This window comes from Callithrix jacchus, chromosome 14, assembly GCF_049354715.1.
Source record: "Callithrix jacchus isolate 240 chromosome 14, calJac240_pri, whole genome shotgun sequence".
NCBI lineage: Eukaryota > Metazoa > Chordata > Mammalia > Primates > Cebidae > Callithrix > Callithrix jacchus.
Window position 1 is genome coordinate 65871709 of NC_133515.1, and position 12578 is coordinate 65884286.

A 12578-nucleotide genomic window follows, 5' to 3' on the forward strand; every position below is an offset into this window, starting at 1 on the left:
TCAGATTGCTGGTCTTTGTGGGGGTGGGACCCACCAAGCCAGATCACCTGGGTCCCTGTTCTTGCATCCTCTTTTTCAGTTAAATGGGCAGCTCTGTCTCTCAGGCGTTCCAGGCACCAGTTGAAACGGCTACCCAGATTTGTGTGAGTTTTTGTGCAGAGACCTGCTGTGCTGGCTGAAACAGCCATGCTGAAAACTCATGGCACTTTTCACCCTGGGAATCTCCTGGTCTGTGAACAGTAATAACTCATTTGGAAATGTGGTGATCACTCACCCTCTTCTCTGTTCTCACTGGGAACTGCACTCCAGAGCTGTTCCTATTCAGCCACCTTGGATCCTATAAATTAATTTTTATTTTGAGTGCCCATCCTACCAGGCTGGCATAGAATTTCACCTCAGTCATCTTTTGGGTGTTGACAATCCAAGAGGCAATACACAGTGCCAGGGTACTCCTCCCTTCCTTTTGCTTTTTCTAACCACTCTGTTTCTTCCATAACTCTCTCTTCTACTTCCTCTGGAAAACCTCTACATTGTCTGATAGGCTTGTACATTTAAAAACAAAAGCTGGAAACCCTGTGCAAGCTAATTCAGCTTCTTTTCCCCTCACTTAGCTCTTCTTGGGTATTGCATTGTGCTCAATGTGTAGGAAGCAGGGAGGTGAAGGAGAAATAGAGGTAGGGAAAACACAATTAATAGCTACAAATATGATCCAGCTGCAGATGTTTCCTTACACTTTAGGACAACTATATTAATAGTGTTGGTTTTTTAAACATGTTTTGTAATTTATATTGGTTGCACATCTTGGGAACTTGCTAATCCTGAGAGACTACCCCTCCTAGGGCTAGCTAATTCCTAGAGCCAGTAAAGGACTTGTTCATTGAGGGCATGCCTGTGATATGCAAACCAACCAATCCAGAGCCCATACTCTGAACTAGCTTTATGTGGCTTTGATACACCAGAAGGCAACATTCCTCTACCCAAATTATCGAAGGATCAAGCATCAGACAACTAGGACAGCCCCTACACCCTGGAGCCAGCTAAAATTTTTCAAACTGGCCAATACAAACCTGGTCAACATAACCACCAATTCCTTCCCATAGAAACCAAAACAATGGCTCTGTCCTGCGCTTTCTTTCCCTTTACCCTCCTTCTGCCTCCTGTCCCAATCTGGTACTTCCCCTACATGGCCCTGCATGGTGTGCTATACACCTCCTATTTCTACTGATATGTTGAACATAAAGTCTTACTTCATGACAATCATTCCCATATCTGTGTGTCTTACCATACCTGATTAAAACAAATCTAGGGTAAGATTTAGTACAACATATGCACCATTTTTACCAATGAGGCTCAAAGTAGTTCAATTACTTGCTCAAGGCTACATAGCAGGTAAATTCTCACCCATCTGTCTCTAAAGCCTACTCTTCTAATTTTTCAGAAATGGCAAACATGTTTTACAACATAGGCCAGTTCTGAGTGGCTTGTATGACTGGCTAGAAGCTGTGTTAAGAATTCTGATGCAGGGCCGGGTGTGGTGGCTCATGCCTGTAATCCCAGCACTTTGGGAGGCTGAGGCGAGTGGATCACAAAGTCAAGAGATCAAGACCATCCCGGTCAACATGGTGAAACCCCATCTCTACTAAAAGTACAAAATTTAGCTGGGCATGGTGGCACGCGCCTGTAGTCCCAGCTACTCGGGAGGCTGAGGCAGGAGACTTGCTTGAACCCAGGAGGCAGAGGTTGCAGTGAGCCGAGATCGTGCCACTGCACTCCAGCTTTGCACCTGGTGACAGAATAAGACTCTGTCTCCAAAAAAAAAAGAATTCTGATGCAATAAATAAAAAACTCATTGAGAAACAGTGCCATTATTAACTGGTGAGGACTTGGTGAGTACAGGGGGCATATATGTATTTTGCATCTGTTTACTGAAATTTAAGCTATTTATTATATATAGTAAAATGAATTTTAAAAGATGGTTTGAATTTGTGCAATGTTTCAACAGAGCCATGAAGAGAATCCATCAGGAGGATCTCCTAAGAATCAAGCTACTGAGGGAGACAGTAGGCAGTGAGTGGAGGAAGAAGAGGAGCTTATGCACATAGGATCCCCCACCCAGAGTGGTGCCAGGAGGACACAATGCCAAAGCCCTTTCACAGCCCACCCTCTCATCTCAGGGCAGGCTTCTCTGTGGGGTCAGGTCTCCTTTGTTCTGGTAACACTTCTTTTCATCTTTATTTTTACTTCATATTTCTTTTATTCAAAAGTAGAAAAAGGTAGTCACTGTGCCTGTGTCATGTACCTCTTGCTAGGGATGACACTAAAAACTAACTTGTAGAGCCCGCTATTTCGCTGTCACTTCACCTCCCCCCGCCTACCCTCCCCCCCCAGCCAACCACCTACTCCAGGGATATCAAGTCAGTAAAGTGTAGATTTCATTACATTCTTTTTTTCTTGCACTCTTCTTTCAGCAGCTCTTAATATCCTCCCTTTTAGAGCTGAGTTTTGTTGCTTTTTGTTGATTTATGTGGAACTGGGGATCTTTGTCAGTTTAATTAAGAAAAAAATCACACTGCTGTATATGCTTGTCAGCTTAATTTTCAGGATTTGCCTTGTTTTATATTGTAAACTTTGGGGACAATTTGTTCTGTCCTTAATCAACACTTCCAGGTTTTGTTGTGTTTCTTTTAATGTTTTGCTATTTTGCTTCCAAGCCCAATGTGGACAAAGATGATTCACATTTTCCCTTGTTTCACAGCCTGTACTATCGTATTTACATTCACTTTGTTTTGAAGAAAAAGGCAACCCATTTGTGTTTTCATTAGAGGAAACAGTTTGAGCATAATATAAATTAGGTTCAAAGAGTCCTGAACAAAGAGTCAAATGAGCTGGTGCCAGTGCTGGCCCCACCAATATTCTGGCTGGCCTTTAAAAGTCACTTGCCTTCTCTTATCTGTAAAGTGGGAGTATCTGAACTTTACTAGATAAGGCATGAAGCCCACATTAACTTTGGACTTCATGGATTCTGTGTTAATGTCTTTTGGTTGCAGGCAACATAAAATTACTCTGCCTAACATAAATACAAAATTGAAAGCAGCTTGAGATCATTTACAAAATTGCAAGAAGAACTGAACTGTCAGGCATAGGGGAGATACAAATCAAAGTGTTAGAAATCTCAAGAGCAGAAACCTGCAGCGCTTCATTCAAAGACATTACCCTAGGTGATTCAGCTCTAACAGCCTTCCATCTGCCCATGCCTTGGCTCAAGTTTAGAAGTTCTGGAATAAGGACTGTAATTGGCCCAACTTATCCCTGGAACCAGGGCGTGGGATACTATTTGAAGGTCCAGCCTGGAATGGGTAACAGCATCTGTTACCAGAAAAAGGAATGGGAAGGGGGTCAGGAAAGTATAATTGGCAGATAAAAATAAATAACTACCATGATCCATTGCCTGGTAGCGTCCCAGGACACACACACACACACACACACACACACAGAGAGAGAGAGAGAGAGAGAGAGAGAGAGAGAGAGAGAGAGAGAGAGAGAGAGAGAGTTCTCTAGGTCTAGAAAGCTCTAGATCTAGAACTACTCATGATCATATCTCTATGGTCTGCCCTTATGTATTAAATGATAAACAAATGTTAAACAACCCCAAGTAATCTGAGAAGAAAAGGGAAAAGCAAGAAAAACTTTTTTTAATGTTATACATTGAGAGAGAAGATATAAGTAGAGACCGGAACTTCCTCTCTCTGGCTGACATAATACTACAGCTAAAGTTTAGTTTTTCCATGACTTCTAGTATCCACTCCATGTTCCTCTGACCTTTAACCAGAACCTCTGAAGGACAAACTGAGGTTGTCGTGACAGGAGGAATGACTGTTCTAAGGGGTTTGAGCTTCTGATGGTTTTTCCTGTAGAGGGATACAGCAATTACACATTAACCTTGACCACGTGGCCTGACACCATAACGCCTTCCTCAGATTGCCCGCATTTTTTTAAGTAGTAGCCACCTGTCTTCTCCTTGGTAATCAAGGTGAGTCACCCAGTCAACTTCATAACCATGTTTTCCTGTTGCAAATGGTGTGAGGAGCCTAACACGAGCCAGGTGGCAGTCTCAACCTCTTCAGACCTCTTCCTGTCACTGATGAAATAACTTCACCTTTAGATATCAAGACCTAAATCAGCAGAAGCAAGATTCACAGGAAAAGGAACCATAATTCATAAAGCAGGTTACTTGACAAAATCATCAGATTCCTTCCCTACCTCACTGAGTAAATGACAAGAAGGATAAGAATTAGGCATATAAGAGTAACAAAATCCTCAGATAACAATAGCTTAAGCAAGACAGGATTATTTTCTCTCATGTAAAAATCTAGGTAGGTGACCCAGAGTTGATATAGCATTCCATAGTGCCAGGAACCCAGATTCTATTATCTTATTGCTCCATTATGTCCAATAGGCTCCTAAGGATTTAATACATTAATTTGGTCTAAGCTATCGTAACTGAATTCTAGCCAGTAAGAAGGAGAAAAGAGGAGGAGAAGGAAAAAATCCATTCCTGGAATTTGCGCCAATCACTCTTATCCCATTTGCCAAAATTAAGCTACGTCATTCCCACTGAATTGCAAGGGGTGTGGAAAATGGAATCTTTACTCTGGGAAGCCCTGGGACCCTCAAAAAAATTGGAATTTCCATTTGTCTAGAAGAAAGGGAGAAAGAATATTAAGGAGCAACCAGTGGTCTCTGCCACTGAGAATGAGGGCGAACTGCCAGTTTTCTCCCCTAAGGAAAGAGTCATGTGGTATGCGTAGAGCAGTTTGGAGAACAAGAGTCTCCAAATGCCCAGGATTTCCTTGGAAACCCTCATCTCAGTTGTCTAGATTCCACTCCTTCCCAAACAATGTTCTAACTAGCCACAGCCCTGGCAAGGATATAAATCTAACTGATACTGCAATCTAGCAACTATAAATGCTATCTCTGTGTTTCATTCTCAACCCTGTAAAGTTAATAAACAATAAGAGATTCTTTCCTCAGGATCACATGAAAGCTTCAAATTCCATTCCACGTTTCGTGGTGAGAATTGTGAAATATAAACTTTTCAGAACAGTTGCCAGAAGATCCTTGTCCCCACATTCAACATTTATCATGTCCTTTGCATGAGTCTATGGCTACAGCTATCTTACCCATTCCCCCATAGCTTCATTTTCAAAGAGCATGCGGTCCCGAAAGAAGTGTTGATAGCTTGAGTAGTTATTTTATCACTTTATAGCATACATTATACTTGCTCTCCTAAAATAAAGAGGGGGTGAAAAATCTCACTTCCTTTTGTCCCATCTTGGCCCAGTAACCAATTATAAGTGGCCCATATGTCTCTTTCTTGCAACCCACTCACTATTACCAACTCTGGCATAAGTTAAGGTGCTATGATGGAGTGTTGGAAGGAAGTATCTTTTAAGGCTCATACCATTAACCACAATAACTCTATCCTCCTTATCATGTCATTTTTGACCTCCAAGTCACTCCCTCATTCACTGAAGTGAGGAAAATTTTAGGCTTCCTAAAGTAAATGCAAAACTTTATGCATAAGTTGTGTATTTTCCTAGAGAGAGAGCCCATACTTGCTATTTTATTTTCAAAGGACCCCATGACCACCCCAAAGATAATTAAGAATAACTTCCCTAGCTATTAAAATTGCCCTAAGTGTTTTTCATCTGTATTCCAATGTCCTACTCTCAGTGCACAGCCTCCCACCTTCCAGCAGCTCTCCTCAGCTACTCCTCTATGTCTGAATGTCCACTACCTCTTCAAGGTTTCACCTGCATCTCTTTCCAATTTAAATTCCATGCTCCATCCTTTCAACAACTCTTCCTTTGTTCATTCATCAACTAAATCGATGTTTACCCAGCATTTATTAATTGTTACAGACACAAAGACAAAACAGAGAGGTTCCTGCCCTACTAGAGAATACGTTCTGATAAGGAATAGAAAAAGAGAACAAGAAAAGGATGAAATAAATTCCAATTTGTGATTAGTTTCATGAAAGTAAACAAGAGCTAAGCAAGAGAATATGAGGGAAGCCTACTTTAGGTAATGTGACAGGCAGAATAATGGACCCCAAAGAGGCTTTATCTTAATCCCCGCAACCTGTGAATATGTCAGGTTACAGGACTAAGGTTGCAGATGAGGTTAAGGTTTCTAATCAGTGGATCCTCAAACTGGGAGATTACTCTGGAGTACCTGGGTTGGCCCAATGTAATCGCAAGGGTCTTCAAAGGTGGAAGAGGAAATTGGAAGAAGAACCAAAAATATGGCAGCATGAGAAGGACACGATTCACTGTTGCACATCTTGAAGGTGAAATAAAAGCGACTACAAGCTAAAGAATGTAGGCGACTTCCAGAAGTTAGCAAAGCAAAGGAAACACATCCCTCCCTAGAGCCTCCAGAAGGAACTCAGTCCTGCCAGCACCTTGATATTAGACTTCTTTCCTCCAGAAGTACAAGATAATAAACCTGCATTATTTAAACCTCTATATTTTATAGAAATTTATTATGGCAACCACAGAAAACTAATGTAAATAGAAAGGCCTGCCTAAAAAGATGGCATTCAAAATAGACCCCAAAATGTGAGTAAATGCCATGAGATGAGTGGAGGAAAAGTATTCCAGGCAGAGTAAAGGGCATGTGCAAGAGCCCTGAAATGGGAGAGAGCTTGGTATATTACAGAGGTGACCAGAGATGGAGGGAGAAAGCCGTATATAAGAAGTTACAACAAGTCACAGCAAGATTCTGTAGACAGACCATATGAGCCATATTCAGAAGTCTGGATTTTATTCTAGATGTATTCTAAATTGTGAGGTAAGGTCATCAGCTAGACATGAGGATAAATGAGAGTTTTGAGAAAACAGGTCGTGTAAAAGAGTTCTCTTAAGGAGTAAGTAGAAAGGCTAATATACCAATGAAACACAGTAGAATCACCAGTAGAGTGGAATATTCACTTAAGGTTTATAATCCCAAGTTTTCAATAAAATAAGTCAGCATGGGGATATGTTTTCTCCAGTGACATTCAGCTAACATTTACTGAGCTTCTTCATGCATGCCAAAGATTGTCATAAGTACTCTAAAAAAATTAACTCTCTTAATCCTCATCACAACTCTACAAGGTGGGTGCCCTGTCATTATCATCTCTAAGTTACAGATGAGTGATTATAAAGATAAATATGGCATCTAGGCAAGTCAAAGAAGGATTAAAAGCCCGTAAGTTGATGGAGAGTAAGAAAGTGGTGGAGGAGGAAGAGGTAGGATGAATGGATTGAAGATTTAAGTAAGTTTGAAAATGGAAGCAATGGGCACACTTCTGCAAGTAAGCTACAAGGGTGGGAAGTTAAGTTGGAAAGTAGCACAGTTAAAATTGAGATTTTATATGTGGTGGCAGTCCTGGAGTCCAAGGTGTGGCCATAAGTTCTTGTAGTTGAGGAGGAGGCAACAAAATGATCATTAAAGATTAGTCGGTTTGGCTAGGCACAGTGGCTCATGCCTGTAATCCCAGCAATTTGGTTGGCCAAGGTAGGCAGATCACTTGTGCTCAGAAGTTCAACAGTAGCCTGGGCAACATGGTGAAAACCCCATCTCTACCAAAAATACAAAGAATAGCAGAGCATGGTGGCGTGTGCCTATAGTCCCAGCTACTCAGGAGGCTGAGGTGGGAGGATGGCTTGAGCCCAGGAGGCAGAGATTGTAGTGAGCTGAGATTGTGCCACTACACTCCAGCCTGGGCAACAGAGACAGACCTTGTATCAAAAAAAAAAAAAATGAGTAGTTTTAACTACTCAAGGTCTCAAGCACTGGATGGTTCATTTATGTTGATGATGAAGTCACCAAGAATTATATGAGGAATTAGACTATGAGTCAGATGGTAAAATTAATGAATAAAAGGGATGAAGAAATCTCCATGATAAACCAGTAAATGGCAAGGGTATACAGAGCTGAGTGGCTAACCCTCAAACCTAACATTTTTTGAAACACAGAAAGGAATTCATGGCCTGGAAACAGGATAGATACTAACCCATATCCTGCCCTGAGGTGTGTGAACTGTGAAACAAAAGTGTCCACCTAAGAGATGCCCTTTGGGGCAAGCAGGTTTCTATTATGCAGGGGTTCCATACTTGGATACACATTAGGACCACGTGATAAATATTTAAAAATCCATTGTTCAGGCCATATCCCCAAGCCAATTAAATCAGAATCTCTCAGAATGAATTCTACATATTAGAACTTTTTAAGATCCCCATGTGAGTACAATATGAAGCCAAAGTTGATTCTATAAGACAGGAAAGTGAAAGAAGAAATATTTTAAGTATAGATTGAGGACACAAGGCAGGGGTGAGCAAACTTTCTGTTAAAGATCGAGATAATAAATATTTTAGGCTTTGTGGGCTATAGGTCTCTGTCACAATTACTCAACTCTGCCACTGAAGTGTAAAACATTCAAGGTTCACAGATGATACATAAACAAATGAGTGTGGTTGTGTTCCAATAAAACTTTGTATATAGACACAAATTTGACTTTCATATAATTTCCATACAGTAAAACATCATGTTTTAACCACTTTAAAATGTAAGAATTATTCTTGAGAGCTATACAAAACAGCCAACAAACTAGATTTGGCCTATGGACCATCATTTGCCAATTTCTGATATAGGGGAATTTGTAGTCAGAAAGCTGAAGTTCCAGAAGACAGAGCAGTAAGGGCTGACAAGGTTCTATGTCCCTCATTCTTCCAATACACCTCCTGAACCAATCTAAACATCTTACACCTAGCAGCTGAGCACTCTTGGCAAAAATCATATACCTGTGAAGCCTTTTAATCTGTCTCCCAGCCTCCGTTCCTACCTCCTTCAATCAATTTATGGCAGCCAGAGAAATGTTTCTGAAACACAGATCTGATCATGTCATTTCTCTGTTTAAAATCCTTCAAAGACTTTCTAAGGTCCCTCAGGTTTATCCAAATTTCTCAACATGTTTACTGCCAGCTGGCTTCTGCGACACTCTGGACCACCTGCTTCTTGCATTCCAGTCATTGTGCATTTTTTTCCCAGCTCCTTAAAGTCCCCTTTGCTCACTGCTTTGTGTGCCAGCAAAGCCCTTCTCCACCTCTAGTCTGCTTCTTCCATCAGGGTCCAGTTTTGATGTCATTTCCAGCAGGTCTTGATTCAGTGCCTCTCACATGTGCTTCCTTAACATCCAGCCCATACTCCCATTCAAGAGCTTATCATGCTGCTTGGAACTGGTGGTGTCGCCTTAAACTGTCACTTGATGAATTAATCACCTTTATTCTTTGTTTCCCACTGACCCTGAAAACCTTATCATCTGGGGAATTTTTCCACACCACTGAATAAAAACTCTGTTAGGGCTTCTGATGTAATTTGATCTCTGATGTAATTTATCTGTGGTAAAACACAAACTCGATTGAGAAAATAGAATTTCCACTCCCATATCTTAATCCACACTTCCATCTTCATTGATGGTTAGTTAAGACTCCTTTCCATTTCTTTACCAGTTAGAAACCTATGAAAGGCAGGCTTCCTGCCTTGAGAAAAGACATACAGTTGGCTTCATTTCTCTTTGACCTCTCCACAATTGGAACATTAGGGAGAGAGAAGAAGAAAGGGACTCAGAAAGCTCTTACGTGACTGATAGGGTATTAAAGTGGCATCTTACCCTTGGCCTAACTAATTTTTAAACTTAAGTCTTTTTTTGTGAGTGATTTCTTTGTGAGGGTTCTTTGGAGGCTCCTCCTGCCTTGCAGTTCGAATGCTGGGGCACTGCCATTAGTTCCTCTACTGTTGCTTCTTCCTCCACTTCAGGTTTTCCCACCACCCAGAGAGTCTCATTATCAGTGTCTTCTTCCCTTAAAGTTCACTTGCACAGGAGTCAGAACAGCTCCAGGCAGATTGTTTTCTCCTGCATGGCCAATATCTGGTCCTTACCCATTGGGTACCAGTCCCAACCCTGTTCGTGGGTGCCCTGAGCCCTGGCAGTGACAAGGGGTTGAGAAAAGAAATAAAGACAAAGACACAGAAATAGTGTCACAGCATGGGTCCAGTGTACCAAGGTAAAGTGCAAGGACCACCTTGGCCCCAAGTTCTGGTTTCTACAGGTTTTTATTAGGTGCAGACACTCATTAATTGAGGGGTGGAAAGTGGGGGTGGGGGAGTTATAGGGGAGGTCTTGGAACTATTGTGGGACAAGATGGAGAGGCATGCATTATTAGAATACAATGAAACAGGTGGTTCTTCTAAGAGAAGCTAACCTAGTACACCAAGTTTCACCACTGATCATTATCGATATGCAGCTGCACTGGAACGCGGCAGGTAGGGCGCCATTAAGTCTGGCCACACACAATGCATCGAGGGGCTTTTATCTCCTGAGCACTGTGGACATAAGGCAACCAAGATTACCCCATATTCTGAGAACGTAGGCAGAGCAGGAGGTGTTCCATTATCTCTGCCCGCAAAGCTCTCTTGTCTTGCCAGCTTCCATCTGCAAAGACACTCCCAGATCTTGTGAGCAGAGATCACCAGCCTTTCCCAGATGCTTACACAAGCCCTCTTTACGAGACCCTCATGTTGGAAAGGAGTTCGTGGGAGCAAGGCAGTGTTTTCCTGCCTTGCAACCACACCGCAGATGTGTCACGGTTAATGGGGCGCTCCCAGATGGTCTAACTTTAGGCCTCCCATTACTGCTTTTGCTTGTGCTTTTACAAGCTCCAGGCTGTTCTCTGTTGTGCTGTGCTTTTCATTCACTATTGTTTATTTCAGGGTATAAACTTAAGTGTCCCGTGAACTCTATAAGTTAATAAGCAAATCAAACTTATATTTGTTTAATCAGTAATAGTAGAGACAGCATATGCCTGCCCCTGGTCACCTGGGCTTACACTTACCCTTTTTGCCCTGATAAATACTGGGAATGCAGGCCAATCTCAACCCATCCATCCCAGACTGCTGCTAAAGAGTCTTGTTCTCTAGATTTCTTGGAGAAGTGTCAAACCCAAGGGGGGCACATATTAAGTTATTCAGTTGGTCTCACTGAAGTCCCTCTCTCCAGAGTTAAGGTCCCAAGGTGCAATTAGTTAAGATAATAATAGCTGCTTTAACACACCCACAAATCTCAGTGGCTTACACAATAGAATTTATAATCAGGATGGGAAGGTGGGGTAGGAGTGTCTCCTCCATGAAGTCATTCAAGGTTCCAGGATAACGGATGCTCTTCCATCTTTAATATATTGCTTCCAAGGTTGCCCTGGGCATCAATATCTAGTTAGTAAATGGGGAAAGAGTTTGAGGCTTGTGCAAGGAAGCCTTTAATGGGCGAAGCCTGAGAGTGAGCATTCATTCTTCCACAGACATTCTACTGGCTAGAACTCAGCTACATGGCCACACCTAATTGCAAAGAAAACTGGGAAGACTAGATCGAACAAGAAGAAATGAGTTTGGTACATGGTCTTTGCCACAAAGAAGAAGCACATCTTGGCTTTCTTTTGAGATAGATGGGGATGATCTAGGAAGGTCATGGGACTCAGAATCAGGACACCTAGTTTTAGTCCCTCTCTACTACTAACTACCTGTCAGGCCTTAGATCAGCCAATTTACCTCTCCATGAACCTCATTTTCCTCATCTGTAAAATGAGAGATCGGACTATAAGCTCCCCAGGCCCCAGCCCTCTCATTCTGTGGTTCTATGATCCTAAGGAAACACAGCTGGAAATGGTGCAGAGCCATAACTCAAAGGGCAGTAGTGCCATGGGTGGAGTGAGGGAAGATGTCTGTGTCACACATAGACAGCAATTACCCACAATAGTATCTTTTAAAACACTGAAAGACAAAGATCTTCTAGGAATGCAGCACATACAGAAGCTAAGATGATTCTGGAACGTCCAAAATATGCCTAGAATCCCACCCTTTCTTACCACATCCATAGCTACCCTTAGTCTCCTAATCCATCTCCCTCTATGCGTGCTCTTTAAGTTTCAGGCTGTTGGACTGCATTACTCCAAATGATACCACTTCAATTTAATTTTAAAAGTCATTATAGAGTACATCATTCTCATTCCTCCCATCACTTAAGATTGGAATACCGACCAATCCCTATTCATCTTGACCTCTGCATACCCCAGTCCTTCAACTCCCCACCCAAACCATTCCGCCTGCTCCAGGAAATAATTCCTGGCAAAAGGTCGCCTTCTCTGCTTTCAAAGCCTACTTTTACTATTTCTCATCCACTTAGTGCTCCCACATGAGAGCCTAGTTAATTGTGTACATCTTATCTTCTCTACTAAATTGCAAGTTCCCTGAGGGAAGATGCCATAGATTATACTATTTGCATTATGCACCAGGCTAGGTGCTTAATTATTTATTGAATGAATGAATACTAAAGACTGTGGAGAACTGTTAAAATGCATCCCTGTTGGAAACAACAGTGAGCCCTGTTTCAGCTTGGCAAGTGCATTGTTTTCTGATTGTTTCTCTCAGAGTCCACTGTGGCCACAGTGAACAATCTTTAGGAAGAACCGTAGGTGTGAAGC